Genomic DNA, 16,380 nt, shown 5'->3' on the forward strand with positions numbered 1-16,380 from the left:
GACGGTTGGGAGCAGGCGCATTTGCCCCGTGAGGAGATGCCAGTGAACGTGGGCTTGTCCAGAGCCTGCAGAAGAGAGGGCTTTGGGGGAGCTAAACAGCAGCTTTCAAATGCCTGTCAGGAGATTATTGATTCAACAGGTATAGGCCTTTTACTGCGGTGATTGCGAGAGGCGTGAGAAACAACGGCCCGCAACTGAAGCAGGGCGGGTTCAATTTGTTCTCCCCTCACGCCAGGCAGGCAGGAGAAGAAGGGTGCCCCGGCGTGCTCTGCAGTCTCCATGCTTGGAGGCTGGCACGAGCCGACTGGATGAAGCTTTGAGCAAGCTGCTGTGATCCCCAAGCTCAGGCTGCTTGGAGGAGGTTTGAGTAGAGATGTCCTGAGGTCTCATGCGAGCTGATTTCTTTGATTGCTCTGTCGTGGAGGCAGAGCTGGGATGGGGCCCTGCCAGTCCATCAGCAGCTCTGCTGGTGGAGCAGAGGACTGCAGGCTCCCTTGCATGGCTACCCTTACGTCTCGTCCGGGCCCTGAGAGCCCTAATAGGCCTGACTGGCCCTGACCAGCCTCGTGTGGGGCCTCCACCTCCACCCATGGGTCCAGGAGCTGTATTTGCGTTCAGCCCTGCCTGGGCCTCCGCTCTCCTTCCGAGCTATACCCTAGGAGTCCTGGTCTCTAGCTCAGCCGTGGCCATGGCCACGGCCACGGAGATGTCCAGCCGCAGCGACCCTTGATACAGACGCTGACGCGCAGACAGATCTTCTGTCTTGACCTCATCCCTGGCTTGTCAGTCTGGACCTGCCTGGCACTCGCTGGACGTGATCGTCACCCTGCCCTATGCAGTGACCTCCTGGCATGCCGTTGTCCCTTCCTCACCATGACGCTTGTACGTTCTGCTCTGGACGCTCGCTTGGAGCGAGCCACCACGGCTGGGTCTGCCCTGGTCAGGTGGTGCGGGCCTGAGAGGTTGTGGGCAATGCGGGTGTAAGGCAAGCCTGTGTTTCTTCCTGCTGGGGAGAGTCATGCGGGTATGCGGGAGTGGTGTGAGAGCAGAAAGGTTGGATGAGTGTGTGATGGAGGCGCGAGGTGTCAGTGCTATCCCATGATTCCTTCGATAGCTCAGCTGGTAGAGCGGAGGACTGTAGGCTCCCTTGCACGGCCATCCTTAGGTCGCTGGTTCAACTCCGGCTCGAAGGAGCGCCCTTTGACTCTGGCCCAGACAGACCCTGCGGCACCTTTGTCTCTTAAGCAGGAAAGTTCACGCTGAGGAGGCACTTGTGAGGTCAGAACGGAGCGTCTGAGGCCAAAAAGGCTGCTCGGGCCCAACTGGGAGGGCTGCACAAGCTTCAGTCGCAGTCGTGCGGTGGACAGGCAGCTCCCACGGCCCTGCTCGAGCCGGTGGGAGTTCAGGCAGGCTGCTTGAGTCCAAGGGTCACGGCCAGGCTCAGCATCAATGAGGAACGTGGGCAGGCACAGGCAGAGCTGCAGGCCAGATGCAGTGGTTCTCAGGAAGGTCTCAGGAAGGGCAAGAGGCTCAGCTTCAAAGCATCTCCCGTGCCAAGGAGGGCCGGGCCCCTGCTCAGGCTTCTCGTAGCATTTTCATGCAAGGCCACCATTTGCACACGCTCCAAGTTGTTTCTGAGCTCCGACAGCCAAATGCGCGTGGTGGTGGGGCTGCACTCAGGCTCCCAAGTGACTTGACCCCGAGTTCTGGTTTTGTCAGAGGGGCACCTCCAGCAGGGAAGTGAGTGGGTGAGTGGGTGGGGGTGTGAGAGCGAGGCCGATGGGAGGCCCAGGCTTTGGGTGCAGGGCAGCCTGGGTCAGGGGTGGGTGCCTGGGAGGAGGGGACCTCAGGCAGAGGCCGTGGGTTGGGGAATTAGCTCAAGTGGTAGAGCGCTCGCTTAGCATGCGAGAGGCAGCGGGATCGATGCCCGCATTCTCCACTGCTTTTCGCTCCCCTTGCCTGGACACAAGGCCCTTTGCCTGGGGCCCGTGTCCTCTGGGGGCCGTGGGAGCTCGCAGTGCACCCAGACAGCAAAGGGTAGGACAACGTCCTGGGGTAGTTACAAGAGCAGCGTGGGCAGTTTAACAGGGGACCTTCTTTTCTCCCTCTTTGCTTGACAGACGTCAAATGTCATCTCAAGTCCTGTGTCCAGCTCTGAGCTCCCTGTACAGGAGAGACATCAATGAAGTGGAGGCAATTCAGTGGAGGGCCACCAAGAAGCTCAGGGAACGGAGGGATTTCTGTGTGAGGATGGGCTGAGGACACTGAGCATGTTCAGCCTGGAGAAAGCGAAGTTCAGAGGCCTTACGCAGGACCTTCCAGCACTTAGGAGGCGGTTAGCGAGCAGAGGAAATGCTGTCCTTTTGTCTGGTGCTTGAGCAGAGGGCAAAAGACGGCACAGTGACATTGGGTCAAGATGAGTGCAGGTGGATATGGGTAAGCTTTTTTTGGCCCTGAGGAGAGTCCAGCTGTAGAAGATGACGTCCAAGGAGCCTGTGGAGTTCTCCTGTTTGGGGGTCCGCATGATTTGATGGGCGAAAGGGCTGAGCAAGGTGGTGTGATGTTGGAGCTGAGGCTGTTTGAAGCATGATGTGGGAGTAGAGGCGTCATTCTGCGCTTGGCGTGGAGAAGTGTTGGATGAGCGTGTGATGGGCGAGGCAAGGGGCAGGGCCCCATGATTCCTTCGATAGCTCAGCTGGTAGAGCGGAGGACTGTAGGCTCCCTTGCACGGCCATCCTTAGGTCGCTGGTTCAACTCCGGCTCGAAGGAGTGCCCTTTTGGCTCTGGCCCAGACACTGCGGCACCTCTGCCTTTTGGCCCTGCCCGGTGGCTGCCCGTCAAGGGCTGCCCAGCCTTGAACTCTTGCCTGAGGTGGGGAAGACGACCAGCCCAGGCAGTTTCAGGTGAACCCTGGGCAGGGGATGGTGGTCCTGAGCAGCGAGGTTGTCAGGGGTCACCCCCGGCGGGAAAGTGAGTGGGTGAGTGGGTGGGGGTGTGAGAGCGAGGCTGTTGGGAGGCCCAGGCTTTGGGTGCAGGGCATCCTGGGTCAGGGGTGGGTGCCTGGGAGGAGGGGACCTCAGGCAGAGGCCGTGGGCTGGGGAATTAGCTCAAGTGGTAGAGCGCTCGCTAGCATGCGAGAGGCAGCAGGATCGATGCCTGCATTCTCCAATGCTTTTCACTCCCCTTGCCTGGACACAGGGCCCTCTGCCTGGGGCCCTCTGTCCTCTGGGGGCTGTGGGGAGCTCGCGGTGCACCTGGGCCGCACAGAAAAGGACAGCATCCAGGGCTGCACCAAGGGCAGCCCGGGCCCTGGATCGAGGGAAGGGATTTTACTCAGCACTTTTACTCAGCACTTGACTGATGGCATCGAGAATAACACGGCCAGCTTCGGGCCTCTGCGTAGAAGACAGACATTGACCAAGAGCGGTGACCTGGGAACAAGGCCACCGTGACGGTTGGGAGCAGGCGCATTTGCCCCGTGAGGAGATGCCAGTGAACGTGGGCTTGTCCAGAGCCTGCAGAAGAGAGGGCTTTGGGGGAGCTAAACAGCAGCTTTCAAATGCCTGTCAGGAGATTATTGATTCAACAGGTATAGGCCTTTTACTGCGGTGATTGCGAGAGGCGTGAGAAACAACGGCCCGCAACTGAAGCAGGGCGGGTTCAATTTGTTCTCCCCTCACGCCAGGCAGGCAGGAGAAGAAGGGTGCCCCGGCGTGCTCTGCAGTCTCCATGCTTGGAGGCTGGCACGAGCCGACTGGATGAAGCTTTGAGCAAGCTGCTGTGATCCCCAAGCTCAGGCTGCTTGGAGGAGGTTTGAGTAGAGATGTCCTGAGGTCTCATGCGAGCTGATTTCTTTGATTGCTCTGTCGTGGAGGCAGAGCTGGGATGGGGCCCTGCCAGTCCATCAGCAGCTCTGCTGGTGGAGCAGAGGACTGCAGGCTCCCTTGCATGGCTACCCTTACGTCTCGTCCGGGCCCTGAGAGCCCTAATAGGCCTGACTGGCCCTGACCAGCCTCGTGTGGGGCCTCCACCTCCACCCATGGGTCCAGGAGCTGTATTTGCGTTCAGCCCTGCTCTGGGCCTCCGCTCTCCTTCCGAGCTATACCCTAGGAGTCCTGGTCTCTAGCTCAGCCGTGGCCATGGCCACGGCCACGGAGATGTCCAGCCGCAGCGACCCTTGATACAGACGCTGACGCGCAGACAGATCTTCTGTCTTGACCTCATCCCTGGCTTGTCAGTCTGGACCTGCCTGGCACTCGCTGGACGTGATCGTCACCCTGCCCTATGCAGTGACCTCCTGGCATGCCGTTGTCCCTTCCTCACCATGACGCTTGTACGTTCTGCTCTGGACGCTCGCTTGGAGCGAGCCACCACGGCTGGGTCTGCCCTGGTCAGGTGGTGCGGGCCTGAGAGGTTGTGGGCAATGCGGGTGTAAGGCAAGCCTGTGTTTCTTCCTGCTGGGGAGAGTCATGCGGGTATGCGGGAGTGGTGTGAGAGCAGAAAGGTTGGATGAGTGTGTGATGGAGGCGCGAGGTGTCAGTGCTATCCCATGATTCCTTCGATAGCTCAGCTGGTAGAGCGGAGGACTGTAGGCTCCCTTGCACGGCCATCCTTAGGTCGCTGGTTCAACTCCGGCTCGAAGGAGCGCCCTTTTGACTCTGGCCCAGACAGACCCTGCGGCACCTTTGTCTCTTAAGCAGGAAAGTTCACGCTGAGGAGGCACTTGTGAGGTCAGAACGGAGCGTCTGAGGCCAAAAAGGCTGCTCGGGCCCAACTGGGAGGGCTGCACAAGCTTCAGTCGCAGTCGTGCGGTGGACAGGCAGCTCCCACGGCCCTGCTCGAGCCGGTGGGAGTTCAGGCAGGCTGCTTGAGTCCAAGGGTCACGGCCAGGCTCAGCATCAATGAGGAACGTGGGCAGGCACAGGCAGAGCTGCAGGCCAGATGCAGTGGTTCTCAGGAAGGTCTCAGGAAGGGCAAGAGGCTCAGCTTCAAAGCATCTCCCGTGCCAAGGAGGGCCGGGCCCCTGCTCAGGCTTCTCGTAGCATTTTCATGCAAGGCCACCATTTGCACACGCTCCAAGTTGTTTCTGAGCTCCGACAGCCAAATGCGCGTGGTGGTGGGGCTGCACTCAGGCTCCCAAGTGACTTGACCCCGAGTTCTGGTTTTGTCAGAGGGGCACCTCCAGCAGGGAAGTGAGTGGGTGAGTGGGTGGGGGTGTGAGAGCGAGGCCGATGGGAGGCCCAGGCTTTGGGTGCAGGGCAGCCTGGGTCAGGGGTGGGTGCCTGGGAGGGGAGGGGACCTCAGGCAGAGGCCGTGGGTTGGGGAATTAGCTCAAGTGGTAGAGCGCTCGCTTAGCATGCGAGAGGCAGCGGGATCGATGCCCGCATTCTCCACTGCTTTTCGCTCCCCTTGCCTGGACACAAGGCCCTTTGCCTGGGGCCCGTGTCCTCTGGGGGCCGTGGGAGCTCGCAGTGCACCCAGACAGCAAAGGGTAGGACAACGTCCTGGGGTAGTTACAAGAGCAGCGTGGGCAGTTTAACAGGGGACCTTCTTTTCTCCCTCTTTGCTTGACAGACGTCAAATGTCATCTCAAGTCCTGTGTCCAGCTCTGAGCTCCCCTGTACAGGAGAGACATCAATGAAGTGGAGGCAATTCAGTGGAGGGCCACCAAGAAGCTCAGGGAACGGAGGGATTTCTGTGTGAGGATGGGCTGAGGACACTGAGCATGTTCAGCCTGGAGAAAGCGAAGTTCAGAGGCCTTACGCAGGACCTTCCAGCACTTAGGAGGCGGTTAGCGAGCAGAGGAAATGCTGTCCTTTTGTCTGGTGCTTGAGCAGAGGGCAAAAGACGGCACAGTGACATTGGGTCAAGATGAGTGCAGGTGGATATGGGTAAGCTTTTTTTGGCCCTGAGGAGAGTCCAGCTGTAGAAGATGACGTCCAAGGAGCCTGTGGAGTTCTCCTGTTTGGGGGTCCGCATGATTTGATGGGCGAAAGGGCTGAGCAAGGTGGTGTGATGTTGGAGCTGAGGCTGTTTGAAGCATGATGTGGGAGTAGAGGCGTCATTCTGCGCTTGGCGTGGAGAAGTGTTGGATGAGCGTGTGATGGGCGAGGCAAGGGGCAGGGCCCCATGATTCCTTCGATAGCTCAGCTGGTAGAGCGGAGGACTGTAGGCTCCCTTGCACGGCCATCCTTAGGTCGCTGGTTCAACTCCGGCTCGAAGGAGTGCCCTTTTGGCTCTGGCCCAGACACTGCGGCACCTCTGCCTTTTGGCCCTGCCCGGGTGGCTGCCCGTCAAGGGCTGCCCAGCCTTGAACTCTTGCCTGAGGTGGGGAAGACGACCAGCCCAGGCAGTTTCAGGTGAACCCTGGGCAGGGGATGGTGGTCCTGAGCAGCGAGGTTGTCAGGGGTCACCCCCGGCGGGAAAGTGAGTGGGTGAGTGGGTGGGGGTGTGAGAGCGAGGCTGTTGGGAGGCCCAGGCTTTGGGTGCAGGGCATCCTGGGTCAGGGGTGGGTGCCTGGGAGGGAGGGCGACCTCAGGCAGAGGCCGTGGGCTGGGGAATTAGCTCAAGTGGTAGAGCGCTCGCTTAGCATGCGAGAGGCAGCAGGATCGATGCCTGCATTCTCCAATGCTTTTCACTCCCCTTGCCTGGACACAGGGCCCTCTGCCTGGGGCCCTCTGTCCTCTGGGGGCTGTGGGGAGCTCGCGGTGCACCTGGGCCGCACAGAAAAGGACAGCATCCAGGGCTGCACCAAGGGCAGCCCGGGCCCTGGATCGAGGGAAGGGATTTTACTCAGCACTTTTACTCAGCACTTGACTGATGGCATCGAGAATAACACGGCCAGCTTCGGGCCTCTGCGTAGAAGACAGACATTGACCAAGAGCGGTGACCTGGGAACAAGGCCACCGTGACGGTTGGGAGCAGGCGCATTTGCCCCGTGAGGAGATGCCAGTGAACGTGGGCTTGTCCAGAGCCTGCAGAAGAGAGGGCTTTGGGGGAGCTAAACAGCAGCTTTCAAATGCCTGTCAGGAGATTATTGATTCAACAGGTATAGGCCTTTTACTGCGGTGATTGCGAGAGGCGTGAGAAACAACGGCCCGCAACTGAAGCAGGGCGGGTTCAATTTGTTCTCCCCTCACGCCAGGCAGGCAGGAGAAGAAGGGTGCCCCGGCGTGCTCTGCAGTCTCCATGCTTGGAGGCTGGCACGAGCCGACTGGATGAAGCTTTGAGCAAGCTGCTGTGATCCCCAAGCTCAGGCTGCTTGGAGGAGGTTTGAGTAGAGATGTCCTGAGGTCTCATGCGAGCTGATTTCTTTGATTGCTCTGTCGTGGAGGCAGAGCTGGGATGGGGCCCTGCCAGTCCATCAGCAGCTCTGCTGGTGGAGCAGAGGACTGCAGGCTCCCTTGCATGGCTACCCTTACGTCTCGTCCGGGCCCTGAGAGCCCTAATAGGCCTGACTGGCCCTGACCAGCCTCGTGTGGGGCCTCCACCTCCACCCATGGGTCCAGGAGCTGTATTTGCGTTCAGCCCTGCCTGGGCCTCCGCTCTCCTTCCGAGCTATACCCTAGGAGTCCTGGTCTCTAGCTCAGCCGTGGCCATGGCCACGGCCACGGAGATGTCCAGCCGCAGCGACCCTTGATACAGACGCTGACGCGCAGACAGATCTTCTGTCTTGACCTCATCCCTGGCTTGTCAGTCTGGACCTGCCTGGCACTCGCTGGACGTGATCGTCACCCTGCCCTATGCAGTGACCTCCTGGCATGCCGTTGTCCCTTCCTCACCATGACGCTTGTACGTTCTGCTCTGGACGCTCGCTTGGAGCGAGCCACCACGGCTGGGTCTGCCCTGGTCAGGTGGTGCGGGCCTGAGAGGTTGTGGGCAATGCGGGTGTAAGGCAAGCCTGTGTTTCTTCCTGCTGGGGAGAGTCATGCGGGTATGCGGGAGTGGTGTGAGAGCAGAAAGGTTGGATGAGTGTGTGATGGAGGCGCGAGGTGTCAGTGCTATCCCATGATTCCTTCGATAGCTCAGCTGGTAGAGCGGAGGACTGTAGGCTCCCTTGCACGGCCATCCTTAGGTCGCTGGTTCAACTCCGGCTCGAAGGAGCGCCCTTTTGACTCTGGCCCAGACAGACCCTGCGGCACCTTTGTCTCTTAAGCAGGAAAGTTCACGCTGAGGAGGCACTTGTGAGGTCAGAACGGAGCGTCTGAGGCCAAAAAGGCTGCTCGGGCCCAACTGGGAGGGCTGCACAAGCTTCAGTCGCAGTCGTGCGGTGGACAGGCAGCTCCCACGGCCCTGCTCGAGCCGGTGGGAGTTCAGGCAGGCTGCTTGAGTCCAAGGGTCACGGCCAGGCTCAGCATCAATGAGGAACGTGGGCAGGCACAGGCAGAGCTGCAGGCCAGATGCAGTGGTTCTCAGGAAGGTCTCAGGAAGGGCAAGAGGCTCAGCTTCAAAGCATCTCCCGTGCCAAGGAGGGCCGGGCCCCTGCTCAGGCTTCTCGTAGCATTTTCATGCAAGGCCACCATTTGCACACGCTCCAAGTTGTTTCTGAGCTCCGACAGCCAAATGCGCGTGGTGGTGGGGCTGCACTCAGGCTCCCAAGTGACTTGACCCCGAGTTCTGGTTTTGTCAGAGGGGCACCTCCAGCAGGGAAGTGAGTGGGTGAGTGGGTGGGGGTGTGAGAGCGAGGCCGATGGGAGGCCCAGGCTTTGGGTGCAGGGCAGCCTGGGTCAGGGGTGGGTGCCTGGGAGGAGGGGACCTCAGGCAGAGGCGGTGGGTTGGGGAATTAGCTCAAGTGGTAGAGCGCTCGCTAGCATGCGAGAGGCAGCGGGATCGATGCCCGCATTCTCCACTGCTTTTCGCTCCCCTTGCCTGGACACAAGGCCCTTTGCCTGGGGCCCGTGTCCTCTGGGGGCCGTGGGAGCTCGCAGTGCACCCAGACAGCAAAGGGTAGGACAACGTCCTGGGGTAGTTACAAGAGCAGCGTGGGCAGTTTAACAGGGGACCTTCTTTTCTCCCTCTTTGCTTGACAGACGTCAAATGTCATCTCAAGTCCTGTGTCCAGCTCTGAGCTCCCCTGTACAGGAGAGACATCAATGAAGTGGAGGCAATTCAGTGGAGGGCCACCAAGAAGCTCAGGGAACGGAGGGATTTCTGTGTGAGGATGGGCTGAGGACACTGAGCATGTTCAGCCTGGAGAAAGCGAAGTTCAGAGGCCTTACGCAGGACCTTCCAGCACTTAGGAGGCGGTTAGCGAGCAGAGGAAATGCTGTCCTTTTGTCTGGTGCTTGAGCAGAGGGCAAAAGACGGCACAGTGACATTGGGTCAAGATGAGTGCAGGTGGATATGGGTAAGCTTTTTTTGGCCCTGAGGAGAGTCCAGCTGTAGAAGATGACGTCCAAGGAGCCTGTGGAGTTCTCCTGTTTGGGGGTCCGCATGATTTGATGGGCGAAAGGGCTGAGCAAGGTGGTGTGATGTTGGAGCTGAGGCTGTTTGAAGCATGATGTGGGAGTAGAGGCGTCATTCTGCGCTTGGCGTGGAGAAGTGTTGGATGAGCGTGTGATGGGCGAGGCAAGGGGCAGGGCCCCATGATTCCTTCGATAGCTCAGCTGGTAGAGCGGAGGACTGTAGGCTCCCTTGCACGGCCATCCTTAGGTCGCTGGTTCAACTCCGGCTCGAAGGAGTGCCCTTTTGGCTCTGGCCCAGACACTGCGGCACCTCTGCCTTTTGGCCCTGCCCGGGTGGCTGCCCGTCAAGGGCTGCCCAGCCTTGAACTCTTGCCTGAGGTGGGGAAGACGACCAGCCCAGGCAGTTTCAGGTGAACCCTGGGCAGGGGATGGTGGTCCTGAGCAGCGAGGTTGTCAGGGGTCACCCCCGGCGGGAAAGTGAGTGGGTGAGTGGGTGGGGGTGTGAGAGCGAGGCTGTTGGGAGGCCCAGGCTTTGGGTGCAGGGCATCCTGGGTCAGGGGTGGGTGCCTGGGAGGAGGGGACCTCAGGCAGAGGCCGTGGGCTGGGGAATTAGCTCAAGTGGTAGAGCGCTCGCTTGGCATGCGAGAGGCAGCAGGATCGATGCCTGCATTCTCCAATGCTTTTCACTCCCCTTGCCTGGACACAGGGCCCTCTGCCTGGGGCCCTCTGTCCTCTGGGGGCTGTGGGGAGCTCGCGGTGCACCTGGGCCGCACAGAAAAGGACAGCATCCAGGGCTGCACCAAGGGCAGCCCGGGCCCTGGATCGAGGGAAGGGATTTTACTCAGCACTTTTACTCAGCACTTGACTGATGGCATCGAGAATAACACGGCCAGCTTCGGGCCTCTGCGTAGAAGACAGACATTGACCAAGAGCGGTGACCTGGGAACAAGGCCACCGTGACGGTTGGGAGCAGGCGCATTTGCCCCGTGAGGAGATGCCAGTGAACGTGGGCTTGTCCAGAGCCTGCAGAAGAGAGGGCTTTGGGGGAGCTAAACAGCAGCTTTCAAATGCCTGTCAGGAGATTATTGATTCAACAGGTATAGGCCTTTTACTGCGGTGATTGCGAGAGGCGTGAGAAACAACGGCCCGCAACTGAAGCAGGGCGGGTTCAATTTGTTCTCCCTCACGCCAGGCAGGCAGGAGAAGAAGGGTGCCCGGCGTGCTCTGCAGTCTCCATGCTTGGAGGCTGGCACGAGCCGACTGGATGAAGCTTTGAGCAAGCTGCTGTGATCCCCAAGCTCAGGCTGCTTGGAGGAGGTTTGAGTAGAGATGTCCTGAGGTCTCATGCGAGCTGATTTCTTTGATTGCTCTGTCGTGGAGGCAGAGCTGGGATGGGGCCCTGCCAGTCCATCAGCAGCTCTGCTGGTGGAGCAGAGGACTGCAGGCTCCCTTGCATGGCTACCCTTACGTCTCGTCCGGGCCCTGAGAGCCCTAATAGGCCTGACTGGCCCTGACCAGCCTCGTGTGGGGCCTCCACCTCCACCCATGGGTCCAGGAGCTGTATTTGCGTTCAGCCCTGCCTGGGCCTCCGCTCTCCTTCCGAGCTATACCCTAGGAGTCCTGGTCTCTAGCTCAGCCGTGGCCATGGCCACGGCCACGGAGATGTCCAGCCGCAGCGACCCTTGATACAGACGCTGACGCGCAGACAGATCTTCTGTCTTGACCTCATCCCTGGCTTGTCAGTCTGGACCTGCCTGGCACTCGCTGGACGTGATCGTCACCCTGCCCTATGCAGTGACCTCCTGGCATGCCGTTGTCCCTTCCTCACCATGACGCTTGTACGTTCTGCTCTGGACGCTCGCTTGGAGCGAGCCACCACGGCTGGGTCTGCCCTGGTCAGGTGGTGCGGGCCTGAGAGGTTGTGGGCAATGCGGGTGTAAGGCAAGCCTGTGTTTCTTCCTGCTGGGGAGAGTCATGCGGGTATGCGGGAGCGGTGTGAGAGCAGAAAGGTTGGATGAGTGTGTGATGGAGGCGCGAGGTGTCAGTGCTATCCCATGATTCCTTCGATAGCTCAGCTGGTAGAGCGGAGGACTGTAGGCTCCCTTGCACGGCCATCCTTAGGTCGCTGGTTCAACTCCGGCTCGAAGGAGCGCCCTTTTGACTCTGGCCCAGACAGACCCTGCGGCACCTTTGTCTCTTAAGCAGGAAAGTTCACGCTGAGGAGGCACTTGTGAGGTCAGAACGGAGCGTCTGAGGCCAAAAAGGCTGCTCGGGCCCAACTGGGAGGGCTGCACAAGCTTCAGTCGCAGTCGTGCGGTGGACAGGCAGCTCCCACGGCCCTGCTCGAGCCGGTGGGAGTTCAGGCAGGCTGCTTGAGTCCAAGGGTCACGGCCAGGCTCAGCATCAATGAGGAACGTGGGCAGGCACAGGCAGAGCTGCAGGCCAGATGCAGTGGTTCTCAGGAAGGTCTCAGGAAGGGCAAGAGGCTCAGCTTCAAAGCATCTCCCGTGCCAAGGAGGGCCGGGCCCCTGCTCAGGCTTCTCGTAGCATTTTCATGCAAGGCCACCATTTGCACACGCTCCAAGTTGTTTCTGAGCTCCGACAGCCAAATGCGCGTGGTGGTGGGGCTGCACTCAGGCTCCCAAGTGACTTGACCCCGAGTTCTGGTTTTGTCAGAGGGGCACCTCCAGCAGGGAAGTGAGTGGGTGAGTGGGTGGGGGTGTGAGAGCGAGGCCGATGGGAGGCCCAGGCTTTGGGTGCAGGGCATCCTGGGTCAGGGGTGGGTGCCTGGGAGGGGAGGGGACCTCAGGCAGAGGCCGTGGGCTGGGGAATTAGCTCAAGTGGTAGAGCGCTCGCTTAGCATGCGAGAGGCAGCGGGATCGATGCCCGCATTCTCCACTGCTTTTCGCTCCCCTTGCCTGGACACAAGGCCCTTTGCCTGGGGCCCGTGTCCTCTGGGGGCCGTGGGAGCTCGCAGTGCACCCAGACAGCAAAGGGTAGGACAACGTCCTGGGGTAGTTACAAGAGCAGCGTGGGCAGTTTAACAGGGGACCTTCTTTTCTCCCTCTTTGCTTGACAGACGTCAAATGTCATCTCAAGTCCTGTGTCCAGCTCTGAGCTCCCTGTACAGGAGAGACATCAATGAAGTGGAGGCAATTCAGTGGAGGGCCACCAAGAAGCTCAGGGAACGGAGGGATTTCTGTGTGAGGATGGGCTGAGGACACTGAGCATGTTCAGCCTGGAGAAAGCGAAGTTCAGAGGCCTTACGCAGGACCTTCCAGCACTTAGGAGGCGGTTAGCGAGCAGAGGAAATGCTGTCCTTTTGTCTGGTGCTTGAGCAGAGGGCAAAAGACGGCACAGTGACATTGGGTCAAGATGAGTGCAGGTGGATATGGGTAAGCTTTTTGGCCCTGAGGAGAGTCCAGCTGTAGAAGATGACGTCCAAGGAGCCTGTGGAGTTCTCCTGTTTGGGGGTCCGCATGATTTGATGGGCGAAAGGGCTGAGCAAGGTGGTGTGATGTTGGAGCTGAGGCTGTTTGAAGCATGATGTGGGAGTAGAGGCGTCATTCTGTGCTTGGCGTGGAGAAGTGTTGGATGAGCGTGTGATGGGCGAGGCAAGGGGCAGGGCCCCATGATTCCTTCGATAGCTCAGCTGGTAGAGCGGAGGACTGTAGGCTCCCTTGCACGGCCATCCTTAGGTCGCTGGTTCAACTCCGGCTCGAAGGAGTGCCCTTTTGGCTCTGGCCCAGACACTGCGGCACCTCTGCCTTTGGCCCTGCCCGGGTGGCTGCCCGTCAAGGGCTGCCCAGCCTTGAACTCTTGCCTGAGGTGGGGAAGACGACCAGCCCAGGCAGTTTCAGGTGAACCCTGGGCAGGGGATGGTGGTCCTGAGCAGCGAGGTTGTCAGGGGTCACCCCCGGCGGGAAAGTGAGTGGGTGAGTGGGTGGGGGTGTGAGAGCGAGGCTGTTGGGAGGCCCAGGCTTTGGGTGCAGGGCATCCTGGGTCAGGGGTGGGTGCCTGGGAGGAGGGGACCTCAGGCAGAGGCCGTGGGCTGGGGAATTAGCTCAAGTGGTAGAGCGCTCGCTTAGCATGCGAGAGGCAGCAGGATCGATGCCTGCATTCTCCAATGCTTTTCACTCCCCTTGCCTGGACACAGGGCCCTCTGCCTGGGGCCCTCTGTCCTCTGGGGGCTGTGGGGAGCTCGCGGTGCACCTGGGCCGCACAGAAAAGGACAGCATCCAGGGCTGCACCAAGGGCAGCCCGGGCCCTGGATCGAGCGAAGGGATTTTACTCAGCACTTTTACTCAGCACTTGACTGATGGCATCGAGAATAACACGGCCAGCTTCGGGCCTCTGCGTAGAAGACAGACATTGACCAAGAGCGGTGACCTGGGAACAAGGCCACCGTGACGGTTGGGAGCAGGCGCATTTGCCCCGTGAGGAGATGCCAGTGAACGTGGGCTTGTCCAGAGCCTGCAGAAGAGAGGGCTTTGGGGAGCTAAACAGCAGCTTTCAAATGCCTGTCAGGAGATTATTGATTCAACAGGTATAGGCCTTTTACTGCGGTGATTGCGAGAGGCGTGAGAAACAACGGCCCGCAACTGAAGCAGGGCGGGTTCAATTTGTTCTCCCCTCACGCCAGGCAGGCAGGAGAAGAAGGGTGCCCCGGCGTGCTCTGCAGTCTCCATGCTTGGAGGCTGGCACGAGCCGACTGGATGAAGCTTTGAGCAAGCTGCTGTGATCCCCAAGCTCAGGCTGCTTGGAGGAGGTTTGAGTAGAGATGTCCTGAGGTCTCATGCGAGCTGATTTCTTTGATTGCTCTGTCGTGGAGGCAGAGCTGGGATGGGGCCCTGCCAGTCCATCAGCAGCTCTGCTGGTGGAGCAGAGGACTGCAGGCTCCCTTGCATGGCTACCCTTACGTCTCGTCCGGGCCCTGAGAGCCCTAATAGGCCTGACTGGCCCTGACCAGCCTCGTGTGGGGCCTCCACCTCCACCCATGGGTCCAGGAGCTGTATTTGCGTTCAGCCCTGCCTGGGCCTCCGCTCTCCTTCCGAGCTATACCCTAGGAGTCCTGGTCTCTAGCTCAGCCGTGGCCATGGCCACGGCCACGGAGATGTCCAGCCGCAGCGACCCTTGATACAGACGCTGACGCGCAGACAGATCTTCTGTCTTGACCTCATCCCTGGCTTGTCAGTCTGGACCTGCCTGGCACTCGCTGGACGTGATCGTCACCCTGCCCTATGCAGTGACCTCCCTGGCATGCCGTTGTCCCTTCCTCACCATGACGCTTGTACGTTCTGCTCTGGACGCTCGCTTGGAGCGAGCCACCACGGCTGGGTCTGCCCTGGTCAGGTGGTGCGGGCCTGAGAGGTTGTGGGCAATGCGGGTGTAAGGCAAGCCTGTGTTTCTTCCTGCTGGGGAGAGTCATGCGGGTATGCGGGAGTGGTGTGAGAGCAGAAAGGTTGGATGAGTGTGTGATGGAGGCGCGAGGTGTCAGTGCTATCCCATGATTCCTTCGATAGCTCAGCTGGTAGAGCGGAGGACTGTAGGCTCCCTTGCACGGCCATCCTTAGGTCGCTGGTTCAACTCCGGCTCGAAGGAGCGCCCTTTGACTCTGGCCCAGACAGACCCTGCGGCACCTTTGTCTCTTAAGCAGGAAAGTTCACGCTGAGGAGGCACTTGTGAGGTCAGAACGGAGCGTCTGAGGCCAAAAAGGCTGCTCGGGCCCAACTGGGAGGGCTGCACAAGCTTCAGTCGCAGTCGTGCGGTGGACAGGCAGCTCCCACGGCCCTGCTCGAGCCGGTGGGAGTTCAGGCAGGCTGCTTGAGTCCAAGGGTCACGGCCAGGCTCAGCATCAATGAGGAACGTGGGCAGGCACAGGCAGAGCTGCAGGCCAGATGCAGTGGTTCTCAGGAAGGTCTCAGGAAGGGCAAGAGGCTCAGCTTCAAAGCATCTCCCGTGCCAAGGAGGGCCGGGCCCCTGCTCAGGCTTCTCGTAGCATTTTCATGCAAGGCCACCATTTGCACACGCTCCAAGTTGTTTCTGAGCTCCGACAGCCAAATGCGCGTGGTGGTGGGGCTGCACTCAGGCTCCCAAGTGACTTGACCCCGAGTTCTGGTTTTGTCAGAGGGGCACCTCCAGCAGGGAAGTGAGTGGGTGAGTGGGTGGGGGTGTGAGAGCGAGGCCGATGGGAGGCCCAGGCTTTGGGTGCAGGGCAGCCTGGGTCAGGGGTGGGTGCCTGGGAGGGGAGGGGACCTCAGGCAGAGGCCGTGGGTTGGGGAATTAGCTCAAGTGGTAGAGCGCTCGCTTAGCATGCGAGAGGCAGCGGGATCGATGCCCGCATTCTCCACTGCTTTCGCTCCCCTTGCCTGGACACAAGGCCCTTTGCCTGGGGCCCGTGTCCTCTGGGGGCCGTGGGAGCTCGCAGTGCACCCAGACAGCAAAGGGTAGGACAACGTCCTGGGGTAGTTACAAGAGCAGCGTGGGCAGTTTAACAGGGGACCTTCTTTTCTCCCTCTTTGCTTGACAGACGTCAAATGTCATCTCAAGTCCTGTGTCCAGCTCTGAGCTCCCTGTACAGGAGAGACATCAATGAAGTGGAGGCAATTCAGTGGAGGGCCACCAAGAAGCTCAGGGAACGGAGGGATTTCTGTGTGAGGATGGGCTGAGGACACTGAGCATGTTCAGCCTGGAGAAAGCGAAGTTCAGAGGCCTTACGCAGGACCTTCCAGCACTTAGGAGGCGGTTAGCGAGCAGAGGAAATGCTGTCCTTTTGTCTGGTGCTTGAGCAGAGGGCAAAAGACGGCACAGTGACATTGGGTCAAGATGAGTGCAGGTGGATATGGGTAAGCTTTTTTTGGCCCTGAGGAGAGTCCAGCTGTAGAAGATGACGTCCAAGGAGCCTGTGGAGTTCTCCTGTTTGGGGGTCCGCATGATTTGATGGGCGAAAGGGCTGAGCAAGGTGGTGTGATGTTGG

The 16,380-nt window shown here is 59.9% G+C and overlaps 1 protein-coding gene and 10 non-coding genes across 11 annotated transcripts in view; 10 read left to right on the forward strand and 1 right to left on the reverse strand.

Moving 5' to 3' along the window:
* Positions 1 to 16,380, reverse strand: part of DNAJC5B (DnaJ heat shock protein family (Hsp40) member C5 beta) — a 69,843-nt gene that overhangs the window by 22,125 nt on the left and 31,338 nt on the right. The window lies entirely within an intron of this gene.
* TRNAA-AGC (transfer RNA alanine (anticodon AGC)) lies at positions 1,867 to 1,939 on the forward strand. The gene has a single exon. It is a non-coding gene; the product is annotated as a tRNA-Ala (tRNA).
* TRNAA-AGC (transfer RNA alanine (anticodon AGC)) lies at positions 5,321 to 5,393 on the forward strand. Its single transcript has one exon. It is a non-coding gene; the product is annotated as a tRNA-Ala (tRNA).
* TRNAY-GUA (transfer RNA tyrosine (anticodon GUA)) lies at positions 8,014 to 8,102 on the forward strand. Its single transcript is given in 2 exon segments — positions 8,014 to 8,050; positions 8,067 to 8,102. It is a non-coding gene; the product is annotated as a tRNA-Tyr (tRNA).
* TRNAY-GUA (transfer RNA tyrosine (anticodon GUA)) lies at positions 9,591 to 9,679 on the forward strand. Its single transcript is given in 2 exon segments — positions 9,591 to 9,627; positions 9,644 to 9,679. It is a non-coding gene; the product is annotated as a tRNA-Tyr (tRNA).
* TRNAA-GGC (transfer RNA alanine (anticodon GGC)) lies at positions 10,008 to 10,080 on the forward strand. Its single transcript has one exon. It is a non-coding gene; the product is annotated as a tRNA-Ala (tRNA).
* Positions 11,465 to 11,553, forward strand: TRNAY-GUA (transfer RNA tyrosine (anticodon GUA)). The gene is given in 2 exon segments: positions 11,465 to 11,501; positions 11,518 to 11,553. It is a non-coding gene; the product is annotated as a tRNA-Tyr (tRNA).
* TRNAA-AGC (transfer RNA alanine (anticodon AGC)) lies at positions 12,230 to 12,302 on the forward strand. Its single transcript has one exon. It is a non-coding gene; the product is annotated as a tRNA-Ala (tRNA).
* On the forward strand, positions 13,042 to 13,130 carry TRNAY-GUA (transfer RNA tyrosine (anticodon GUA)). Its single transcript is given in 2 exon segments — positions 13,042 to 13,078; positions 13,095 to 13,130. It is a non-coding gene; the product is annotated as a tRNA-Tyr (tRNA).
* On the forward strand, positions 14,917 to 15,005 carry TRNAY-GUA (transfer RNA tyrosine (anticodon GUA)). Its single transcript is given in 2 exon segments — positions 14,917 to 14,953; positions 14,970 to 15,005. It is a non-coding gene; the product is annotated as a tRNA-Tyr (tRNA).
* On the forward strand, positions 15,681 to 15,753 carry TRNAA-AGC (transfer RNA alanine (anticodon AGC)). The gene has a single exon. It is a non-coding gene; the product is annotated as a tRNA-Ala (tRNA).

The sequence above is a fragment of the Ciconia boyciana genome, chromosome 2, assembly GCF_034638445.1.
Source record: "Ciconia boyciana chromosome 2, ASM3463844v1, whole genome shotgun sequence".
NCBI lineage: Eukaryota > Metazoa > Chordata > Aves > Ciconiiformes > Ciconiidae > Ciconia > Ciconia boyciana.